This window comes from Trichosurus vulpecula, chromosome 7 (genome assembly GCF_011100635.1).
Source record: "Trichosurus vulpecula isolate mTriVul1 chromosome 7, mTriVul1.pri, whole genome shotgun sequence".
In the NCBI taxonomy this organism is placed as follows: domain Eukaryota; kingdom Metazoa; phylum Chordata; class Mammalia; order Diprotodontia; family Phalangeridae; genus Trichosurus; species Trichosurus vulpecula.
In genome coordinates, this window is record NC_050579.1 from 5,043,885 (window position 1) to 5,066,879 (window position 22,995).

Sequence of the window (22,995 nt, forward strand, 5' to 3'; positions counted from 1 at the left end):
TACAGTGGCATATGTATGAATGCATGTGTGTGTGCATGCATGTGTGCGCACACGCACACACACACTTCGCAACTAAATAAATACAAATGTCCAAAAAGTCTTAGTCCATGGCTGAGCTGTTTAAGCTTTAATTTGCACGAAGACCTTTGGGACACTGTACACATTACGGAGGCATGCTTAAGTCTTTTACTGCTCGGAATGTGCTATTGATGGAGTCTTGTTGGATTATCTTCAGGGATTTACTTTACAATCAAAATGAAACTGTGTTTAAGAAGAGTTTTCCTGAATGGCTGGTCTATATTTCCTTGGGGTGGTGAAATCTACTGAAAGAGGTGCCCCTCGTGAGCCTTCTCCTTCAGCACCATGGCCAGCTACCTGGAGCCTCAGTGACTCCCCACTCTTAATCACCAGCTTAGAATCAATTAATCATGAAGCATGAATTTTATTACTTGCCAACTAAGTGCCTAGCACTGTGGTAGGTACTGAGGACACAGATACAATAAACTGGCAAGTTCCCACCTGGGACCTCAGAACTACAGAAGCTTTTTTTTTTTTTTTTACCCAAGGACTCCCCTTTCTGCCCACTCCCTAACCCGAGCCCTTGACAGAACCCCAAGAAATCTTTTTGATATCTTGCCTTATCCACACTCATCTCCATTAGAAGCTAAGTTCTCTCAGACAAGAGAGTACCTCAGTCTTTATATTTTTATCACCAGCATCTAGCACAATGCATGGCACAAAGTAGGAGCTTAAAAAATATTTGATTGATTAATCTCATTTTAATTCCAGAATCTGCCATGAGATAAAATACTGGCTCTGGAATCAGAAGACCTGGGTTCCAGCTTCTGACACTTACTGCTCGTGTGTCCTTAGGTAAGTCCATTAGTCTCCTTCAGCCTCAGTTTCCCCATCTGTCAATGAGGGAGGTTGGGCTAGCTAGCCTCTGAGGTCCCTTCCAGTCCTACTAGGCTCTTCTGATCCACCAAGACTGATCTGAGTCAATGCAAGGGCAAGAAACTCACCCATTATCATCCAGGTAGTATCTGCGTTTGGCTTTGAACCCATCCCTGTCCTGACTTTCCCTCGTATGTTAGAATTACGCGGGTTTGTGTCTTATTCCCCTACTAGAGAGTAAGTTTCATGAAGGTAGGGACTGTGTACTCACTAAACTCGGCATTTCCCACCATCACCACCTTGCCCAGCACAGTACATTTAAGGAAAATGGAAGAGAGGAAAGGAAAGATGGGCTTTTGGTTCTACCTTTGTTTTAAGGGCCCATCTCAAGGCCCACGGCCTCAGTGATCTCTTCAGAAGTGGACGTAGTGGGTTCAAAATCCTGGCTCTCCAGTCACTAGTTTTATATCTTTTCTAAGCTTCAGTTTCCTCATATGTAAAAGTTCTCCCCAACTACCCCAGTCTATGTAAACTCTAGTAGGCTTCACCCTGAATTTCCATTCAACTCATTATGTCTATGTCTTAACTAGATCAAAACATTGTAGAAGGCAGGTTTAGTTCTTACGCTACCACTACCTGGTCCATGGAATTATAAAATTCTAGATTTAGAGTTAGAAAAAAAGCAAACTTAATAAAGGTATTGAATTCAATACTCTCATTTTACAGAGGAAAAAACAGTCCCAGAAGAGGTGATGTGACTTCTCCAAGGTCACAGGGCCAGGGCAAGGAGCAGGGATCATGGCTCCAATTCCCATGTCATTGAACTACCTGAAGTCAAACCAAAGATGACTGTTAAAGGCACCTTCCAGGAACCCAATGGAATCTTAGAAACGCAGAATTCATAGTCCAGGATGATGGGTACACCACGGTGGTATTCCTGTCCAACATGGCATCTTCACAGTATATCGATTATGTATAGTCTTAGAGCATTGCCCAAGGCCCTTGAGTTTGGGTCTTGCTTATGGTCACAAAGCTAGTAAGTATAAGATGCAGGTTTTAAATCCAGGTCTCCTGACTCCAAGCCCAGCACTCTGCTCACTAGGAAACACTGCCCTATCCCCTACACTAGGCAACATTGCCTCATATGTAAAACACTTGAAAGTCTTCAACAGAGGAAAACAGTTATAATCAGAGAGGACCAACAGGGCTTGTCAAGCATTTCCAGAGGAGTCTTAAACCTTCTGATACGGCAAGAACCTGGGGGCTGCTCACACAGATCCAGCTGTGAAATAGCTTTCTCCAAGTTTCTTCTTGTTTTTAAATTACTTTTAAATCTGACCAGTCTAGTTAGCTTCAGTTTCAAAAGCCAGGTCTTACTGTGATGCAGAAGGGGAGTGTGGCTGTTATCAATCTCTCTGTCAGCCTCACCAACCACAAAGGAGGCTCCGAGGAAGCTCCTCTCTGTGATCTGCCCAGGGCAGGCATGACAGTGAAGGAGGAGGTTTCCAAGGTGCTGCTAGGGCCCCCACCTACCCTTAAGTGAATTAGAAAAGATGACTATGTCATGGTTCAGGCTAGTCTCCAAATGGCACTCCCCCTCCATTCATCAGAAGGCCTGCTTGCCTGTCTCTGTCTCCACAAACAAGACACCCCATTTCTTAGCTCCCGGAATTTTCTCAGGCTGTCTCCCCAGCCTGGAACCTCCACTCCACCTACTGACCTCCTGGGCTTCCTTTAATTTTCAACTAAAATCCCAGCTTTTACCGGAAGCCTGCCCTAAGCACTCTTAATTCTTGTGCCTTCCCTCTGTTAATTACTTCCTATTTTTCCTGTATATGTCTTGTTTTGTATTTATTTACTTGCATGTTGTCTCCCACACTAGATGGTCAGCCTGCTGAGGACAGGCACTATCTTTTGCCTCTTTTTGTCTCCCCAGCACTTAGCATGGTGCCTGGCACATTGTAGGTGCTTAATAAATATCGATTGAGCTTTTGGGGCCATTCAAACCCCAGATTATTTTTCTGTAGACTAAGCGCTGCCCAGCCACACCTCCCTCCATCTCATACTTTCTGGCTAAGTTTCCGAACCCAAGTATGAGACTTTACGCTTATCTCAATTCCATTTCACCAACTCCCCCATTGTCAAGGTCTTCTAAGGAATCCATAACTCAGTCAGCCGCAAAGGAGACTGAAGAATGAGGAACAAGAGTCCCATCCTTAAACACAAAAGCCCTTTGTTTCAGCCCACAGCAGTTCCAAGGCCAGCGGTCCCCTGGTGAGAGTCATCCAACTGGGCCAGCCTCCTCCAGGATACATTCCCTGGTGAGGGCCCTCCCTCGGCTCAGCGGATCTCAGAGCAGCAAAGCTGGGTGATGGCTGTGGATGAACTGGGTTTTTAAATTACTCGCATATCTACTTAAATTTTTGGTCAACACAACCTTTCCCGCTAGGTGTAACTGAAAACTAAAAAACAAATAATAAACTTGGTCAGGGAAGACAAATTTCCTGGACCCTCGGGCAGGTAACGTTGGACAGCAAAGTTAAGAGGACCTCTTCCCTTTTCATCAAAAACCAAGTCATCTGACAGGCTCCTCCTAATTGAGGGAGGTCAGCTGATGGCTCCTGGACACTGAGCTTCTGTGTGCCTAAGGAGCTGTGGTGTGATCAGATGTTTGCTTTGGCTTCTCAGAAGACAGCGGGTGCTCGGCGCTTCCCCCTTCCTGGATCCCAAGGGCTCCCGTAAAAATAGAGCCTTGTTCAGGTGGGCTGAAAGGTTAAAGCAGCGCCCCACCAGAGCAGCCGGACATCTGTGGGTGGGCTGCTCATAGAAAGCCCCTGGGAACAGCAGCCACAAGAGTGCTAGGGTGGAGTCAGGAAAGCCTGGGCTCAAAGCCCACCGCCAACACTCAGAGTCCTCAACTCGAACATGGTAATCTCTAAAGATGATTGTAATTCTAGACCCATGACGCCAAGAGCCCATGGATCCATTAAAATAAAGGCTGGTGTCCAAGTCCAGTTATGTTCTTCCTGGGCCTTCAGAAGCATCAGAGTCCACTGTCTGTCACAGGCAGCCGAGGGTGCTCCAGTCAGCTCAGAAGTGCTCAGGGTAAGCATTCACACATTAGAAACTGGCCAAAGCTGTGTTCAGGGTGTGGCTTATTGTCGGGACTTTAAGTGCTGGAGAAAATGATGACTTAATAAGGAAGCTGAAGACTAAAAGTGGGTTGCATATATATTTTTCCCAGCATGCCCCTGAGCTTTTTTGCATGTGTATGTTACCTAAACATTATTTCACTAACATTCTATACATGTATGCACATACACACATACACACGAGCACGCACACACGTACACACACTACACACACGCGCGCGCGCACACACACACACACACACGTGAATGATTCCAGAGCCCCCTCATCCCAGAAGTCCTCACTTTACAGACCCTACTATACAGTCCTAGGGCCAGAAGGCAACTAAGAAATCATCATGTCCCATCCTTTCATTTTACAGAGGAGGAGACCGAGGTCCAAAGAAGTTAAGAGAGAAACCGTTTCAAGTCTAGGGCTGGAAGGGGACCTCAGGTCAATCAATAAACATTTATTAAGCACCTACTGTATGCTAGGAACGTGCTGAGTGCTGAGAGACAATCTAGTCCAGCCCTCCCCTTTTACAGACAAGAAAACAAAGACCCCAGGAGGGTCCTAGCTGAGGTCACAGTAGCAGGATCTAATCCCAGGTGCTCACATTCCAAATTCCATACTCAACCCTCTCCAACAATTGCCTGAGTTTGATAATGTGCGGTACCTCTACTGTAATAAGCTGATCAGAGTCAGGAGGCCTGGGTGGCTCCAAGCACAGGGCATCTGAGAGGAGCCTCTGGAGCCACAGAGGGCAAGTGTTCCAAGTGTTCTCTCTCCTCCTCTGTAAAATGAGAGGAGAGCCACTTCCATCTCTACAGCCTTAAAATTGAAGTTGCCAGCTTAGAGTCCTTGAAGCGACTTTAAAAACATCCCAATAACGATATGCCAATATAATCTATAATCGCTTTCCTTTGTAGTTCCTACACCTTATCTTCTGCATTTCAAAAACATCACCCTGAGAAGAGGTCCACAGGCTTCAGCAAACTGTAGTACACAGAGAAAAGGTTAAGAACCCACCTCAAAGGGTCCTGGACCTCTAGCTGGAAGGGACCTTAGCTCTCATCTGGTCCAATTCCATCATTTTATAAAAGGATTTTAGAGAGAAGTGACTTACCTAGGGTCACGAGGCAGTAAGTAGAAGAGCCAGAATTTGAACTCAGCTCTCTCTCCACAACTAGCTCCCCCACCCCAGGGAGACTGAGCAGAGAAAGCCCCACAGGGCTTCAGCCTCCCACCCAGCAGAAGCTCAACACCTCTAATCTCACCATCACGCTTAGATTGACTCCCCCTCCCTCAGCCTCCTCTCCATAGTTCGGAGGGTAAAGAACCAAACTCCTCCCAATGTCTTCCTTTATAGAGGACTGAAAGTGTCCTTTCAGATCATGTCGGTGCACATCTGCTGCCCTGTCTTGATAGAAGATGCCCCCCTGGGTATCCCAGTTCCTTCCCACCTCCCTTTCTCCTGCCTTCTGGGTTAGCTGGGGCTGTCTTTCTGTTTATGAATTGTATGCCCAGTGCTTAGCATTGTGTCTGGCACATCTAGGTGCTTAATAAATGTTTATTGGATTGGACTGAAGGAAAGTCCAGCGACAGTGGTCTGGGAGACAAAGTGCCAAACTTAGGAAGACCAGGGCACAAATCTCTCTGAATACTAACCAGTTCTTTAACCTTCTGACCTCTTGGTAGACTTTATTCTCCTCATCAGTAAAATGGGCTGGCAGAGCTTCCTTCTCTGGGTGCTAGGACATCCGACTGACAGAATGTCTGAAAGCATTTTGCAAACCTAGAAACGCAACAGATACGTGAGCTCCAGCTTTCGTGAGGGGTAAACCAGGGCAGCAGCCAGCTCGCTGAGGCTAATGGAAGTGATTATCTTCAATGGGCTTGGTACCTCAAGCTAAAATGAGCTCACAGGCCACCCAGCCAGGAGCAAGGCTTTGTTCTGGGGGAGGGGAAGGAGACACAAATGAGCTCCTTCCAGCTTCACTCCCACAGCTGTGGCCTCGAAGAAGTTCCTTGGGCAGCACAGAGTGGAAGATTCCGAGAAGGAATAAAGAGTAAGAGACCTCAAGTTCCCAGTCCATTTCAGTCACTTAGCCGTGTGACTTCGGGCAAGTCACTTCTCCATCTATAAACTAAGGGGTTTGGCCTTGATTTCTAAAGTCCCTTCTAGCTCAGACATCCTAAAACCCCAAAGAAACTCATCAAAAAGTAGGATTCAAATAAATAACAACAGAAAATTTCCTGTGTTGGAAATACCTCAGACTGTCAAACTGATGGGGTTTAGACTGTGGGAGCCCCCCTGAACTCTCCTAGAATCTTCCCACTAGATGAGGCATTTGCCTGAGGCCATAAGCCTTTCATTATCACCATGTCCAAATCTCTAGGTGACTCTCAACTGAGCCTAGAGCCTAGCCCTCCACTGTCCAGCTACTTCCCACCCTTGATCCTATCAGAGTGCCTAGGCCCAAATCTGTTCCCCTTAAACCAGCCTAGCCCTAAGAGGTTGGTTATCTCCAGGTAGCCTTCAGCTACTTCTGACCCTTAATCCCATTCTCTTGGTTCCTGGAGTCTGACCTCACCTCAGTCCCATCAAGCTCCTCCTTAGACTCCTCCTGAAGACCCTCCCTAAACCCCTCCTCCCATCACCCCGGAACCACCCCAGATCCCTCCCACCATCTTTCTGTACCTTTTCACAAGCGTCACAAATGGTGAGATTTCATTATGGCGAGGCTGTAATAAACTTTGCTTTTCTTTGGCTGTGAGAAGGCTTGAGTCAAATTCATTCGAGCAGGACCTGGCGTGTTGGTATTTTGGGGTCTCAAGTACCCCTAAAAACATGGTTCCCTAACCTCATCAACTCATCCCTTAGGGAACTTAGGGCTGGTGTGGGGTGGGTAGGGGAAGAGAATAAGCATTTATGTAGCACCTACTAACCAAGGAAAAGTTAAATAAAACCAATGTAAGTAATAATTCAAGAGCCCTCCAGAGCCCCTTGGGAGCCCAATGGGAGCCCTCCAGAGCCTGATGGGAGCCCCCCAAGAGCCCCTTGGGAGCCCTCCAGAGCCCCTTGGGAGCCCAATGGGAGCCCTCCAGAGCCTGATGGGAGCCCCCCAAGAGCCCCTTGGGAGCCCAATGGGAGCCCTCCAGAGCCTGATGGGAGCCCCCCAAGAGCCCCTTGGGAGCCCTCCAGAGCCCCTTGGGAGCCCTCCAGAGCCCAGGCTTTGGGGGATCCTTTTGGTGAACGAGGGTTCTGATCATTAGCGCTCTAGGGGCTCAGGAGAAGAGGTCCAGGGTGGTCAGAGAGGGAAGGCTTGCAGGGAGGAAGCAGGATAATGACTGAAAGCTGGGTAGGATTTGTTTAAGTGGCAAGGACAAAGGCTGGGCTTTCCTGGAAGGGGAAGCTAAAGAACTGCCAAGGGCCTTCTGGAGACATTCAACACATCAGTTTTGCTTTAGAGGAATAGGCAAAGGAGCAGCTAAAGGGGGGGGGGGGGAGATACCAGGAATTTGGAACTGAAGGTCACAGATCAGACATTGCTAGTAAAGAACGGAAATAGCAGGTATTTTCCAGGCCCAGCACTAAGAGCAGAGGATACACTGAGGAAAACAAAGCATCCCCTGCCCTCGAGGGGCTTCCATTCTTCTAGGAGTGGAGGCAGGGCCTTACCAATTTAATAAAGTAAATAAAGGTCCGGTGGAGCCAAAGGCTGGACCGGGAAGGCCTAGGTTTAAATGCAGCCTCTACTTAACAGCTGGTGATGCCACCAGGCCTGGGGTCAGGAGAACCTGTGTTCAAATCTGGCTTCAGACAGATACCAGCTGTGTGACCCTGGGCAAGTCACTCCACCCTGTTTGCCTCAGTTTCCTCATTTGTAAAATGAGCTGGAGAGGGAAATGGCAAACCCCTCCAGTATCTTTGCCAAGAAAACCCTAAATGGGGTCTGGAAGAATCAGACAAGATTGAAGCAAAGAGCAAAGACTGGGGATATCAAGGAGCTTACAGTCTAATGGTAGGGAGGCCACCTACTGGGGAAGTCTGACAGCCTCATTTGGGAGATGGGGCTTGGATTCCAGGAAGTGAAGAGGGAGAGCCTAGTGTCTCTCCAAGTGTGGGAGGCACAGCCTAAGCAAATGCACATAGGCAGGAGCTGGAATGTTGCCATTTGGCTACAACAAGGAGCAAGGAGAGGACAATGGTATAAGAAGTCTACAAAGATAAGCTGGGACCAAATTTTTTAAAAAGTGTTAACCTCCCCTGCAAAGTAGAGTTGGATCCCATTTTACAGAAGAGGAAACTAAGTCCCAGACACGCAACTTTATCTTGTAGGTAAGAGCTGCCACAAGTGTGGGATGCAGATGGTATTTCAGGAAGATTATTCTGCAGGCCAGGAAGGGGACATAGACCAGATGAACAATCCCCATTGTTGACAATATTCTGTAAAATTCTTGGAGTCACAGGTCACCCAGGTGGGAAGAGTCTAGAGGACAGGGTGCCCATCCATGTACCTTAGGAGAGGGCCTAAAGGAACAGAGGAGAAGGAAAGCCTCTGCGGGAACATGAGAGGTTCCTCTCAGTGTCTGAAGGGCCATCAAGCCCAGGAGAGAAAAGAGGGTTGAATCAGATGGCCTCTGCACTCACTGCCATCTCCACATTCAGGATCTCTTAAAGTAGGACTTCCATGAACTTGTTTTTAAAATATTCTGAAAACTGAATTCTGGTTGGCCTCAGAGGTCTGAACCAAGAACACTAGGTGGGAGCTGCAAAGGGAAACTGAGGCAGAAAAAGACTTCCCTCCAAGAAGAGCTGTCCCAGGATTCCATGGGGCTGCTTTGGGGTGGGGGGGCGGAGAAGAATGGACTAGCCCTTGTGGGTATGTGGTAGAGGGCATTCTGGTTCAGGGACCAGTGAGACCACAGAGCTGCTGAGGTGCTCTGTGGTTTGAAGGTACCAAGAATTCTGTAATTCACATCTGCAGCTCTAGGGAAGTCATGAAAGAAAGGAGGAAGAAGCTGAGCATTGGATCCCCGCCCCAGAATCCAATCCAGTCCAGACACTGAAATAAACACCTACTGCATCCTAGCTGAAAAGAGCCGGGGGAGGAAAAGAAGGATTCACCTGGGCAGGTGATTAACTTTGTATCCTGTAAAGGGGCTGGGGGATAAGGAAGGTGCTCTCAATTCCAGCTTGTGGCTCAAAGATTCCTGAAGCCTCTGCACCCCCAGGGGCCCCTCAGCCCCCCGTGGGGCCCCAGCAATTCCTGGGCACGGCTCACCCCTAGAAGCCACAGCCAGCAGACTAAGGCTCAGTAAAAGGGCTTTTTTAACAGTTTACTAGCTGTGCTTTTAAATGTAAGACAAGGCTGCAGGTAAGTCTGAAAACCAGCTGCCCAATGGGAGAAGCTCTTCTTAAGGAGCCAGCTGGGCGGGCGAGGAAGGAGCCCGGAAGCTGGCTATTCCGACTCAGAATCCCTTAAGCCCCGATCAGGCCCGGCCCCAGAAACGAAGCTGAGAGAGGACTTCGTTCCCCAGCTTTGCAGGGGTGGGACCCACTACACTTAAGGTCAGATCTTTTAAATGTCTTGGTTACTTTCCACTTCTAAGGGAAGCCTACTCCACTGTGGGGCAGCTGGCATTATTCTAAGAAATAGCACAGAAAATCCAGATTGCAGCATTCTTTATCGTTGTTCAGTCAGTGTCTGACTCTTCGTGACCCCATGGGGGGGTTTTCTTGGCAAAGATATTGCAGTGGTCTGCCGTGTCCTTCTCCAGCTCATTTTACAGATGAGGAAACTGAGGCAAACGGGTAAAGTGACTTGCCCAAGGTCACACAGTATTTGAGGCCAGATTTGACTCATACTTTCTCCATTTTTCGTGTGTGCGTGTGTGTGTGTGTGTGTGTGTGTGTGTGTGTGTGTGTGTGTGTGTTTCTTTTGCAAGAGGGTTAACGTGGAAATGCTTTGCATGACTGCACAGGTATGATCGATATCATCTTGCTCCCCTTTCTCAAGGAGTAGGGGAAGAGAATTTGGAACTCACAGATTTTTTTAAAAAGGAATGTTAATTTTTTCCACATAATTAGAAAATATTTAACAAAACAAATGAAAAATCAATCTAAAAAAAGAATCCCTGCTGACATCCGCATCCCTGCCAAGGGTCTCAGGAGACAAGCCAGGCCTCCCCCCTTCCCCCCAGGCAGCCGGGGCCATTTGGGGACAGCTCCTATTGGGAGGAAGTCCTTCTTTACATTGGAGCCTCTATGTGCTTCATGGAAGCTTCCAGCCATTGTTCCATAGGAAGCATTTCAGCTGGGCAGAAATAGAAGAGTGAGGTCACTGCCACTGTGGGCACCTGAGGAAGTGCCAGGACCAGAGAATGACAGAGTGGTGGGGGAGGGGGAGGGGCTCCTCCCTTTTCTTTTTCTTTTCCTGAACACAGGGCAGCAACCCATGGATCTGCAGATAGACTATGGGCCTTCAGAGGCCATTTCATCCACCCCTTCAAGGCCTCTCCATTTTCTGGACTGTAGAGTACACACGGTCAGTTGTCTATATCCTATGACAAGCAGAGGGTGAGTAAGAGGACTTGGGAGGGAAGATCTTAAAGCCAGACTGGGGCTCTGAGGAAGAGGGGTTCCAAGGCCCTGATAAAGGGCTGGGAGTCCATGGGGGAGGCTCTACATTCAAATGGTGGAGTGGAAAGATTGTTGGAGTGGAGGCAGGTACCAGAGACCTTCAATCCGGCAGCCAGGCTGGGGAAGGAACGTCAAACACACATTCTACAGGAGAAACAGTTCCCTGGGGTCAGGAGTTCTCAAAGCCTGGGATGTGGAATGACTGAAGTCAGTCCTGCTTTGGAAACTGTCACGGGGAAAGTTGGAGAAGACCAAGATTCTCATGACATACAGGAGGAAGTCTCAAAGCGGGCTGGGGGAGGGGCTGACAGCCCACTGAGTCTTGTGATTAGACAGGGATAGAAAACATTCCCAAACACCACCAGCACTAGACCAAGGACAAGAGAATCCTGTCTCTAAAGCAGCACTTTGCTGGCCCTGGGGAGGCCCAGGGTTCCAGGGCTCACTCTTTCTCTCCTGTCACACTGAAAGGGCAGGATCAGAATTCAAGACACCTGGCACCCACTTAAAGAAATCTGCTTTTTTTTTTTTTTAGAGATCTTTTTCTTTGTAAAACCAGGCATTAGTTGGGGTGTGTGAGACGATGTCTGTGGTTAGCCTGGGGCAAAACCAAAGCCAAGGGGAACCTTCAGTTAAAAACCGATCATCAGTCTAGATCACAGTTAGAGGCAAGGAGACACAGCTGAAGCCTGGGGAGTCATGCCCAGGGCAGAGATCTAAAACGAGTGGGAATTACAGGAGAAACGGCACTGGCTTTGGGGTCAGGGGACCCCAGTTCAAATCCTGACCCTGACATGACCTGTGTGACCTTGAACCAGTCATTAACTTCTCTGGGACTCGGCTTCTCCTTTGTAAAGTTACTAAGTGCAACCAAATGACCTCAGAGGTCCCTTCCAGAACAGGTCTGTGCCAAGGCTTCTTTGAGAAAGGGCCCAAATGACAGAAACCAAGAAAAGGAGGAGATTGGGCTGGAGGCCTGTGTAAACATCAGCAATCGAAAGATGGGTAGCGTTAGCCTGTCTCTGTCCATCCCCTCCCCAAAGGAACCCTGACAGTCTCTGCCACTGCCTCAGTGGATCTAAGAATCACCAAGTGGGATGTTTGGGAAAGGAGTCCATGGCCCTGGGAGGCCAGTATTTCACCAATATCCATTCGGTGGGAGGTCAAGAGGAAGAGAACAAACCAATTCTACTCTGCCTCCTCACTCCCAGTCTTTCTGTCAGGCATAGCCCTGTTCGGGATTGGAAATGTACCTTAAATGGCAAACCTTCCAAACAGCTGATGCTCGAGTAGCAAAGTGCTTACGGAGCCTCACAACTGCCAGGAGAATGGAGCACTATTATCATCATACCCGGTTTACAGCTCCCCAATTTACTCTGCATCCGTCTTGTTTATCGAGCTATTGATGTGTCCATTGTCTCACTCCTTTAGATCAGGAGCTCTTTGAAGGCAGCAACAGATTTGCCTTTCCTTGTATCACCATCACTTGTCACAGTGTCTGGCACATAGTAGGCAGTTTAAAAAAATGCTTGTTGATTGTAAAATGAGGAGGTTGGAGGAGATCAAATGTTCTCTAAAATGACCTCTTCCGGAGCTACAATACTGATGTTAATTGCAGATTTTTCATGGTTCAGTACCAACTACTTGGTCGGCTTGCTCCCATGGGAAGCGGAGGTAGCCTAGTACAGTGGAGAGACCAATAAAAACCTTGATTCAAATCCTGGCCCTGCTACTTACTGCCTGTGTGACCTTGGGCAAGTCACCCCCCTCTAAGCCTGTTTAGCCAGAATGGACTTTGTTTTCTTTGAATGACTCAGCTCACCTCGTTGAGCTTCCCTGGACGCTGGGGCTTGCTCTTCCGGGGCAGGACCAGAGCTTCCTGTGTGATGAGTCGTGGCGCTGGCTGAGGGGAGGTGTGTTAACGTGGTCTACGCTGGGGGAGGGGCCAAGTCAAGAACCAATCGGCCCTGGTCGTTCAGGCGGCGCTTGATGATGTCAAAAACTCTATAAGAGGGGAGAGGACAGCTTGAAGATCCTCCTTTCCTTTTCCGGTTGGAGCCAGAGACACCTACAGCCGAAGCTGAGCTGCCGGTAGCAGAGCTGACTAGAGGCTAGTGGGTAATCTTCTTACCGTAGAGGGGAAGCATGTATACGATTTTGCCTTATACCATCTCGCTTCTCTGTGGCCTTCTGGTTACCCTTGTAAGGCGGACTTATTGGGCCTGGAAGCTTTTGATGAAAATATCAAAATGGGGACGCTGGTTTGTGGGCTTGTTATTGTGGAGTGTAAATACATGCTTTAGTTCTCCTGCCTTCTGCCTAGAGAATTCCTTATATCCTGCGGTTCCGGACCTTTTAGGCACATATGAGATTCTCTTTGAAATCATAAATCCTGCCTTCCTAATATAGCCTAGGATCCCTCCTTTGCAGAAATGAAGGAATCTGAATCCATGGTTTTTAAATTCTCTTCTAGACTGAAACATAGGAGGTTCTATTACTCCATTCTTTCTGGAAAATCATGATATTCCTGGCCCGAACCCCTCTAGTTCGTGCATTTTTATGTATGGGAATGTTTTTTCTTCCCTGGTGGTTGGTAAGGAACTTCTTGAGGGGGAGAGACCTACAATGAGTTCTTGCTTTTTCATCAGAAGGGAACAAAAAGTCACATGATGTAGGGGCTAGCACCATAGAGGAATCCATGTGCTGAACTCTGACTCTTCCCTGGGCCAGCCGGCGGATCCTCGCAGTGGCTGTGCCCCACGCCTGGCCTGCTTTCCCTCTTCATCCTTGCCTATGTCCTTGCCGACCCTGACACCCTCCTCCCTCCCTCGCTAGCGTCCCCTTCAGCCTTGGATCCAGCTAAGCTTCCATCTGCAGGATTTCCTGTGTTACAAGGTAAGACTCCTCTAGTCCCTCAGAGTGTCCCCAGAGCGGAGCCTGTACCAGGCTCAATTGGTCTTTAACAAGTACTTGGTGACTGAATGAGTCAAAGTGGCTTCAGACAGGTGACCAGCCAGCCAGGTCATTAGTGACCAAAAATGCTGACCAAGCCTGGGAAACAGACTCACCGGTTTAAATGGAGGCTAGCAATCATTCTTTTGTCCTCACCATTTTCACGGAGAAAATACAATGAAAGGCCAAGAGCCGATAGCATCCTCACAAAAGGGTTGCAAGTGCACATGTGACCTTTTCATCAAGGTCCAATGTAAAGAAATATGCTAATAATGACTCAGATTTTTCCTACAAGTTCAATCTCTTTCTATGCCTTTTCCTGAAAAATTCTGTCTGCCAAGACTGAAAAGACTCATCCACAGTTCAACTCTTCATCTCCCACCTCTGGGCCTTTTCACAGGCTGTGCCCTCATAGCCTGAAGCACACATCCCCTCACTGCTGCCAGCCAGAATCCTCAGTTCCCTGGAAGATTCAGGTTCCACTTCCTGAAACAAAGGATCAGAGACCTAGAGCTCAAAGGGACTTCACAGGCCTCTCACTCTTTTACCTGTCTTACAGGCTCACTTTCTCTTGTCCATCCATCTTCAAAATATTATGGTATGTGTATTCTATATTTATTCATGTATATGTTGCTATCCCCAATAGAAGGTAAGCTCTTTGAAGGCAAGAACTCTTTGGTTTTCTCATAGTAACTTCAGTCCCTTGAACATAGAAGCCCCTTCAAAAGTGCCTCATTAATGGAGTGACAGGAAAAGCCCTGCTCCCATCCCCAGAGCTCTAACACCTGACAATGCTTCCCCAAAAATGAAATTAAAAAGTGGATGAAAATTCACAAAGTTTTACCTACTAATGCATGACTTGTGAATAATCCTTCCTTTTAAGAAGGACCATTCCCGATCATGCCAAACACCATCTCTGACCAAGAGGTTCCTGGAGGGCACAGGGTGGCAAGAGAGTCTTCCTGGTGTCTAAGGAGGGAGGGGGAGAAAGGAGAGGGGGGAGGAAGAGGAGAGAAGGGAGAGAGGAAGTGGGAACTTCTTCCCACTGTTCCTGCTCTTGAGCTCAAAGTTCATATTTAAGATATACTCCATATGATTGAACCAGGCACTTTAAAAGTTAAAATCTATCATCTTCTCTTTTTGTTTCTTTCCATCTGGCCAAAGGATGATTCAGGCAGTGTGGTCCAGTGGAGAGTGCTGGATTTGGACTCAAAGGCCCAAGGTTCAAGTCCCAGCTCTGTCGCTTACTGCCTGGTGACCTTGGGCACACCCCCTCATTTCCCACTGGCTCATATATAATTTGAGAGAGTGGAACTTGGGCCTTTTCAGCTCTACCCGTATGACATCACGGCTCCATAAACTGGCCAAGGCACAAGCTTGCTTCCTCTCTTGAGACTGCCTCCACAAAGTTAAAAATGGTTAAATACAGATTATTTGGCTTCTCACTGGAATGGGAAACCATTCACTCCTGGAAAACTCTCCTCCTTCCCTTCATTCTCCATCTGGGAAGTGTTGGTCGTCTTCAACACGTCCACCCAGCCCTGCCTGGCCTCAGAGACAGCGACAAGAGAGATGGAGGGCTGGATTTGGCTGCCAAGGAGCTGAACTCTTTATTTGCCACAGGATCCCCCAATATGGGGGAAGACCATGAATTCTCCAGAGTATGAGAAGTCTGTGAAGGGTACAGGGAATATTTGTAAACAATTCTGTTGTCCTATTGAAATCCTCCCTTTCTTTTTATCTTTATAGGATGGCATAGTGACCTGAGAGCCTGCCCAAAGACCTGGGTTTGAGTCCTACTGATGACACATAGTGGAGGTGGGGCCCTGGGCAAATCCCTTTCCTTCTTAGGCTCTCTTGTGAAAAAGGTGCTGGCCTGGACTGGTGCAGGCAGTTTCCTCATTTGCAAGTTCATATGTTGATGAAATCAGGTCTGCTCCTTTTACATGTAAACGTTAATGGCAAATCTAGACTTTCTTTTCATCCTGGCTATAATAATAATTATAACAGTAATTAATATAATAGTGGTGATATTATTAATTATTATTGGAGCCAAGGTCCATCTAACACCATCAGGAAAATGTCGCCAATCACACACGATCCCCTTTCTCACCAGCAGCATGGCGGCAGGCCGGGAGACTTTGGATGTGACCTGAAGTGCCGGGCCCCCCTCTTCGCCCTGCCTTCTCGCCCTAAGAGGTTTCCCGGGGGCTCACTTTCACGAGCAGTTCCAACTATTTGGCGATTATCTTGCCTGGATATGAGGTACCAGAAAGCTTCCTGAATGAAAGTCAATGGGTGCAGGGACCACCAATGGCTGGGAACTACTGTTCTACCAGGAAAAACTGAGTCAGGTCAGCTGCTGCAGTGTCTGTGCTCCAGGTTTGTTTGTTTGTGAATAAACATGCATCCATCAAAGGACTGGAGCACAGCAAGGTCATTCAACCTGTTGTACTAATGAACTGGAAGCTGAGAAAGTATCTATCCATTGGGGGCAACTGAACAAGTTCTAGTATGGGGTGTGATGGGATAGGACGGGTGTAATAGAATCCAACTGTGTTGTAAGAAAGGATGAGGGCATGGATTCAGAGAAACCTGGAAAGACTTGCATGAACTGAAACAGAGGGAAGGAAGTGGACCCAGGGAAGCATTTCTAGACTAACACATAAAGCAAATCACTTCGAAAGACTATGGTGAGTTACAAAGAAGCTGATTTAGGCTCGATTTCAGCAAAGATTTCTGAACCGTCATAAATGCCTAAAAGTGAACCGGGCTGCCTGGGGAGGCGTATTATTAGTCATGTTCAGACAAAAAGCTAGACGACTAAATTCTCAGGTTCTCTGTAGTAGGGATTCTTGTCCAGATGTGGATTAAGCTGGATGGATGACTTCCAAGGCCTGCCACGATTCTGGGAGCCTGCAGCCTGCGCTTTAAGGAAGCTTTGTCATAGCCAAGCCTCTACTAAGACAAGGAACTTCAGAGCTCTGGGATCAGCTCCCTCACCGGGAACCAAAGAGCTTGGGCATACCTTTCTGTATGCTCGCTTCCAGCTCAGGCCTGGGAAATGCTCTATATGCCTCCAATGCCCTGTACCTAATACACGCTGAACAGTCTCGACTTTCTGCCTCTTTCTAAATACAGCACCATTCTCATTAGAAAAGTTTGGAACTGAAAAACTTACAGGAAAAAAAAAATCACACAACCCATCTAACACCACCATACCTTACCCAATGTGCGAGCGGAGGTGTTTTAGGGATTGTTTTTGTATGTCAAAGTAAAACCTGAAGGTGTGGTTCTCTCCTAAAAAAGCCCTACTCAGCTGAGGAAAAAAATGACCCCCAAAAGGGAAGGCAGAATAATAATACTAGACAAAGCCAGTGTTTATATAGCACGTTAAGGTTTACAGAGTGCATTACACATGGTCGCTCAACTGATCGGCCCAACAACCCTGCGAGTAGGTGGTACGATCATGCCCCTTGTACAGAGGAGGAAACTGAAGCCTGGAGAGAGATTAAGTGACTGCCCAGGGTCACACAGCTAAAATATCTGAGGCTCCGAGTCACCCTGCTCAGTAGCTGTTTCTCCACACACAAACCACAAGGTCAATAGGTCAGTATTGTCCCAAATACATAATGGCGAATTTTCCAACTCTCCACTTATCATCCTATCATCTACGGTAATCATCCACCCACCAATGAGTTATTTTGTAGCATGACAAAATTAGAATAAAACATAGAAGGAAAAGCAAAGGTTGCAGAACATAAACAGGAATTATTACTGTTATTTAAAAATAAAATAATAATAAAATGGGAAGGCGGTCCTTGCAGGAGTAAACCTTTCTCCCCAAGCTTTTCAACTGATTCTTCCATGGCCGGCACAAGGCCCAACCCTGTCACTAGCCCACTTACTCCCTGATGCAGATTCTCCAGCTTAAGATCTTTCCTAAAGTCACATCAGAAACCATTATTAATATACAAAATATCTGGTAGTACCTTAAAACAATGTACAAATGTTAGCAAATATTATTAGATCACTACAACAGAATAGAAAACCCAGCAGCACAACCAAGACAAGATCTCAAAATATTAAGAAGAAGACTATTTGTCCAATATTTTGATAGATCTCCACAGCTTCCCGGAAATGGCTTCTCCTTCTAATGGCACAGAATGCAAACATCTCATCTTTCCCAGTGCCTCTAAGGCTCCAAGAGGATGTCCTCTAAATCTCTGGACAGTCCATGAGGATGATGGTAGTGCATGGACTGCTACTGGTCATGCCTCGATCCTCCAACATGATTGGCCTCGTGTCTCTTAGAGCTGTATATCCATTTATCTTATCTACACCACTTCCTGCGTGCACACAACTCAACATTAGTGGTACATTGTATCCTATTTTTACATACACTATTTCACTCTACTGCCCTTTGGGTGACATGATGCCTAATCTTTATTCAGTAAAACTTATTGGTAAAATTGGAAGGCAATTAAGTGTGGCTAAAAAGGAAGTGATTAGAATTCATACCATATGCAACAATAAATTCCAAAGAGGTCAATTATCCAAATAGAATGAAGATAATAAGGGCTGAGGTATTCCAAAGCATGGCTCCCAGGGTGGACTTCATTCTGACTCCAATTGGATCACACAGTTTTACGGTTTCTTCCATCTGCTGGGAACTTTGGTGAATCAACGTGGGCTCACCGTCTGCTCCAGCGGCACTTCCCTAAAGTTTAGCAGACCAAGTGAAGGCAGCTGAGGATGCCTGGGTGATGCCAGGGTGAAGGGGAGTGGGGGGAGGGATGGATAGGAAGATAGACCATGGAAGTAGAATGAACAAAGCTTGACAAGTTGGCTGGCTATGGGGGTGGTAAAAGAGAGGGACGAGCTGAGGGTTGCTGTGGGATTTGAAGGAAGGTATTTCCTTGAATGGAAAGGCAGGAAAAAGAAAAGGGCCATTTCGGATATAGGTAACATCCACTTGGGGATGTCTCACAGTGCCAGAGGCTGGGGTTCAGGAGACCAAGGCTGGTCATAATGTTGTAGGCATCACAAGCATAGTTGAAGCCATGAGAGGTAAGAAGATTCTCCCCCAAAAAAGTGAAGCTGGGGTAAGGAAGAGATAAACTCAACCCTTCCTGACTCCAAATCCAGAGCTCTGGCCACTGCCCCAGCCCACTGCTGTCTCCCATTTATAGGTGATGAACTGAGGCTCAGGGAAGGTGGCTTGTCCATGGCCACACAGTAGGAGGTAAGAAGAGACAGATTGTGAGCCTGGAGCCCTCCTCTCTGCCCCCTTTTCAAAACCTGGTTCTGTTCCTTTTGGGATTTCCAGCAGCAGCTCTCAGGACCCTGGACGTAACAGGATGCATACCTTCTATGTTTAGCTTGCAGAAATCTTTGCTACCAACTTCACGACTTCCTCCCAGGATTGTTACAGTTACTCCAGTCATAGCTACATTTCTGACATACCCAAAGTCTCTAAGGTCCAAGCTAACCCTGGTCCTTTTGGAACAAATCATTCTTGCATTCATTGCTTTCCCATCAACCAAGTGAGTCAATTTCCATGGCCAGGAAGAAATAAACAAAGTGAAATTTACCAGACTGCCCGTGCATTTGGGGGAAGCAGTCACGTGACCACTGGATCTGGACTGGGGAGCACCTGAGCAGATCATCCCCAAGCCTGACACTGTCCAGATGTGGCTGGCTATTGTAGCACCATGTAATTCTCATGTCTGGGCCTCTTAAGGATACACCACTCAGGCTCCAGCTCAAGAACACTACAGTTTCTTGCTCAGCTCAATCAGGCTGGCCACACTCTCCCCAGCAGTTCTGGCGGAGAGTCTAAAGGCCTGTTAGGCCCTGGAACCAACGTGCTAAATCAAGAGGGAGGGGGATCCCCTTGAAAAGCAGAGCTATACTTAACCTCCCTCTAGTCATTCTCCAAGATGCTAGTTTTCTACCACAAGGGGCAAGGCACAACTATGAAACAAATACACCATCTGTCCAGGCTTGGGGGTAGGGAAGGGGCAGGGTTACACAATGCTCTTCCCGCTAATAAAAGTTTTGCCTTGCACTCCCTCAAAGGTCTTGACCTGGAATCCCCTTTCCAGGTCTGTCTCCCGATTCAGTTTAATTCAGCTCCAACATTTATCAAAAGTGCTTTAGGGTAGATGTAACATGGCTCTGTATTAGCCCCAAGAATATACACATCCCCTCAAAGAACAAAAACAGCCCCTTTCCCAGTCTGATCAGACACTGGGCATGAGAGAAGTTAGTATATGCATCAGGCAAATTACTAACACTGGGAGATGAGGAAAGGCTTCCCACCAGAGGTGTCCCTTGAACCAGATCCTGAAGGAAGGCAATGGATTCTAAGATGTGATGATAAGAAAGGAGCACATTCCAGGCATGGTACTTGTCCATACAGCCTGTAGAAAGAGATGAGAGATGAAATTGGAGGGGGGTGGGGGGGTGGAATTTGGGGATAGTAAGTAGGATAGTTTGGCTAGACTGAAGTGTACGAAAGGGAATGATGGCAAGTGTGGTAAAATAGTCTGCAGTCAGGCCGTACAGTACTCTAAATGTCAAGCTAAGGCATTTCTACTTCATCCATGAGGGAAGAGGGAGCCAATGAAGACTCTTGAGAAGAACAATGAGAGGCTCAGACCTGATCTTGGCTCACACCATCAAAGTAAATCTTCTGAACCTGGGTATTCAACTTTGGAAAACATTTTTATGTCTAAAATACTGTTTTTTCTAAAATATTTTCTGAACACGTTCTACAATCTTAAGCTTGCTACACTGCTTCAAAATATGAACGAAGCTTTAAGCATCACTCTAAGTCAATTACTAGAATGGATTCTAGAGGCCAGGTTCAACCCATCCTTGGAAGATAAAGCAGAAAACGCAACCACTTTTCAGTAAAGTGACTAGCCCAGAATCATACCAGCAAGGAGACAGGCTGTCCTGAGTCCAGGCATCTATCAGTTCCATGAACCAGCTGCCACCTACACAAAAATCCCATTTCCACTCATCCCAAACAGGTGGTCATCCAGGCTTTACTTGGGTTTTCTTCCCGAGCGTAAGAATGAGCAGGTCCAGGACCTCTTGCCACCAGGTCCCACAGGAAGCCAAGCACAAATTTCCTATCGGGCTATCCTAACTACACTTGTTTCAACACTTGCTGCTATTGTTACAACTAATGCAAAGCTATTGGAAAGAATGAAGGAATTGACCCAATGATTCCAGGTCAGGCTACAGCATACAGGAGCCAACATCAAATAGCCCACACCAGAGCTTACCTCTCAGGGCCACTACCCTGTGGTCTCTCTGACCCTGCCGGATGCTCAGGTTGGCTTCAGTCAGAGTTGACTGCTAGAGAAAACACCATTCACCAAAAAGATATTTACAATAACAGAAATAGACCAAGTATATGACATGGAGCTGGGAGATAAAACCAGAAGAGGAATTCGGAGCCACAAGGCCCTAATGACCTGTGGATACAAAGCAGAAAACCCTGTAAACAAGCAGAAAGCTTGAGATAAAGGAGCAGAGGGGCCAGGCTACACAGAAAATGAACAGAACCCAGAGATACGAGAAGCATACCCATGACCCAAATATGGCAATGCATGATCAGTCATCTTTGACTCAAGAGGACCCCCCCATTCCATTTGATTGATGAATAAACAGAGATCCACCTTGATTAAGTGGACTGAAATCATAGATTTAGAGGGACCTGGGAGGAACCTTCGACATAACATGTAGCTAATCAGAAATCCAGATTAAGAGAGGAATTGACCTCAGGGCTTGATTAAAAAAATTCTGTGGAGCTACACAAGAGAATGCCTAGCCTTTTTGTAGATCTTGGACTCCATGGGCAGTGAGTTTGGTAAAGCCATGGACTTTAGGAAGAATCAGGTTTTTAAATAAAACAAATAAAATCGAAAGGACTCCAAAGGAAACCACGTGCTGCCAGTTAGTTATCAGCTGGTTTTTGTTCTAAACAAGCTCACAGAACCCTTTGGAGCCAGGTTCTGAATTTGCTCCTTAGTAGCTTTAAACCTTGGGCAAGCGGCCCCTCCCTGAGCCTCCATTACCTATAAAAGGAAGAAGTCAGCTGGCCTCGGGAGTACCAAAGTGCCCTTTCTTGAGTCCACACTGGAGTCTTAGACTGGTAGGAAACTTAAAGACATGGTTTCTGCCACCACTAGCTGAGCAACCTGGGATAAGTCACTACACTCTGGGCCCTGATTTCCTCAGCTATAGCAGCCATAAAGGGTTGGACTGGATGTTCAGTGAGGTCCTTTTCCAGCTCCAAAGTCTGTGATGCTATGAACTGGAGCTTTTCTATGTTCACACATATTTTGATCCACATTTTTCCACAAATTAAACCAAAGAAGAAAGGGAAGATTACTTTCAGTTTCCAAAAGTATAGGACAGACTTTGGTTAAACTATGTCAAAAGACCCCCAAGCCAGACAGTACAAACTTTATGGCCACTGTGTGGGGTATAGGTAGGATCAGAGGCTTTTGTTTTGGGGAAAAGAGGACAAAGCAACATATTTCCTGAACCTCAAATCTGGCCTTACAGGATCAGAGGTTGAGTTCTGAAGGAGACCCTTTTAAAGTCCCTTTTCTTGAAATCCACATGCTTCTCAAAAATTCAAGGCATGTGGTCCCCATTGGCACAGGTTCTCCACCACATCAGCAGCTGAGGTTCCATCAGGCGCCCATCAGACGAGTGACAGAGAGATTCCACGTGGGGGAATCCTGGAATTAGCAGGGATGACCTCTGGAACCAGCTAAGCCCTTACTGTAGTGGGCTAAATATAGACCACACAGCTCTTCCATCCCCCATCAAATCTGGCTGGGCCAGCAGAGGACAATGGTGACATGAACAATGATAAGAATGATAAGAATTTAAAAAACAAAACTAAACCTGAGACTTTCCCACTGTAGGGAGCTCCCTGGGTGAAAACCCTTCTACTAATGAAAATGTTCAGTTGTTTCAGTCACGTCCAGTTCTTGGTGACCGCATTTCTTGGCAAAGATACTGGAGTAGTTTGCGATTTTCTTCTCCAGCTCATTTGACAGATGAAGAAACTGAGGCAAACAAGGTGAAGTGACTGGCGCAGGATCACAGAGCAAGTATCTGAGGCAGGATTTGAACTCAGGTCTTCCTGTCTCCAGTGCTGGCACTCTATCCACCATGCTACCCAGCTGCCTACCCATGAAGATACTCCACGACTCAGTTGACATTAAAATGGCGCTTTAAGACCTTCAAAGCTCTATACACATACTCTCTTTTATGGCCCCACAGCAGCCCCTTTAGCAGATGTGAGAAGTGGGGTTCAAGCCATGTGCCTTGCCGTGGGTTGC

The 22,995-nt window shown here is 47.0% G+C and overlaps 1 protein-coding gene across 1 annotated transcript in view; it reads right to left on the reverse strand.

Annotated features, from left to right (window-relative positions):
• SH3BP4 (SH3 domain binding protein 4) overlaps positions 1–22,995 on the reverse strand; it is a 131,534-nt gene that overhangs the window by 33,665 nt on the left and 74,874 nt on the right. The gene's annotated exons all lie outside the window — the stretch shown is intronic.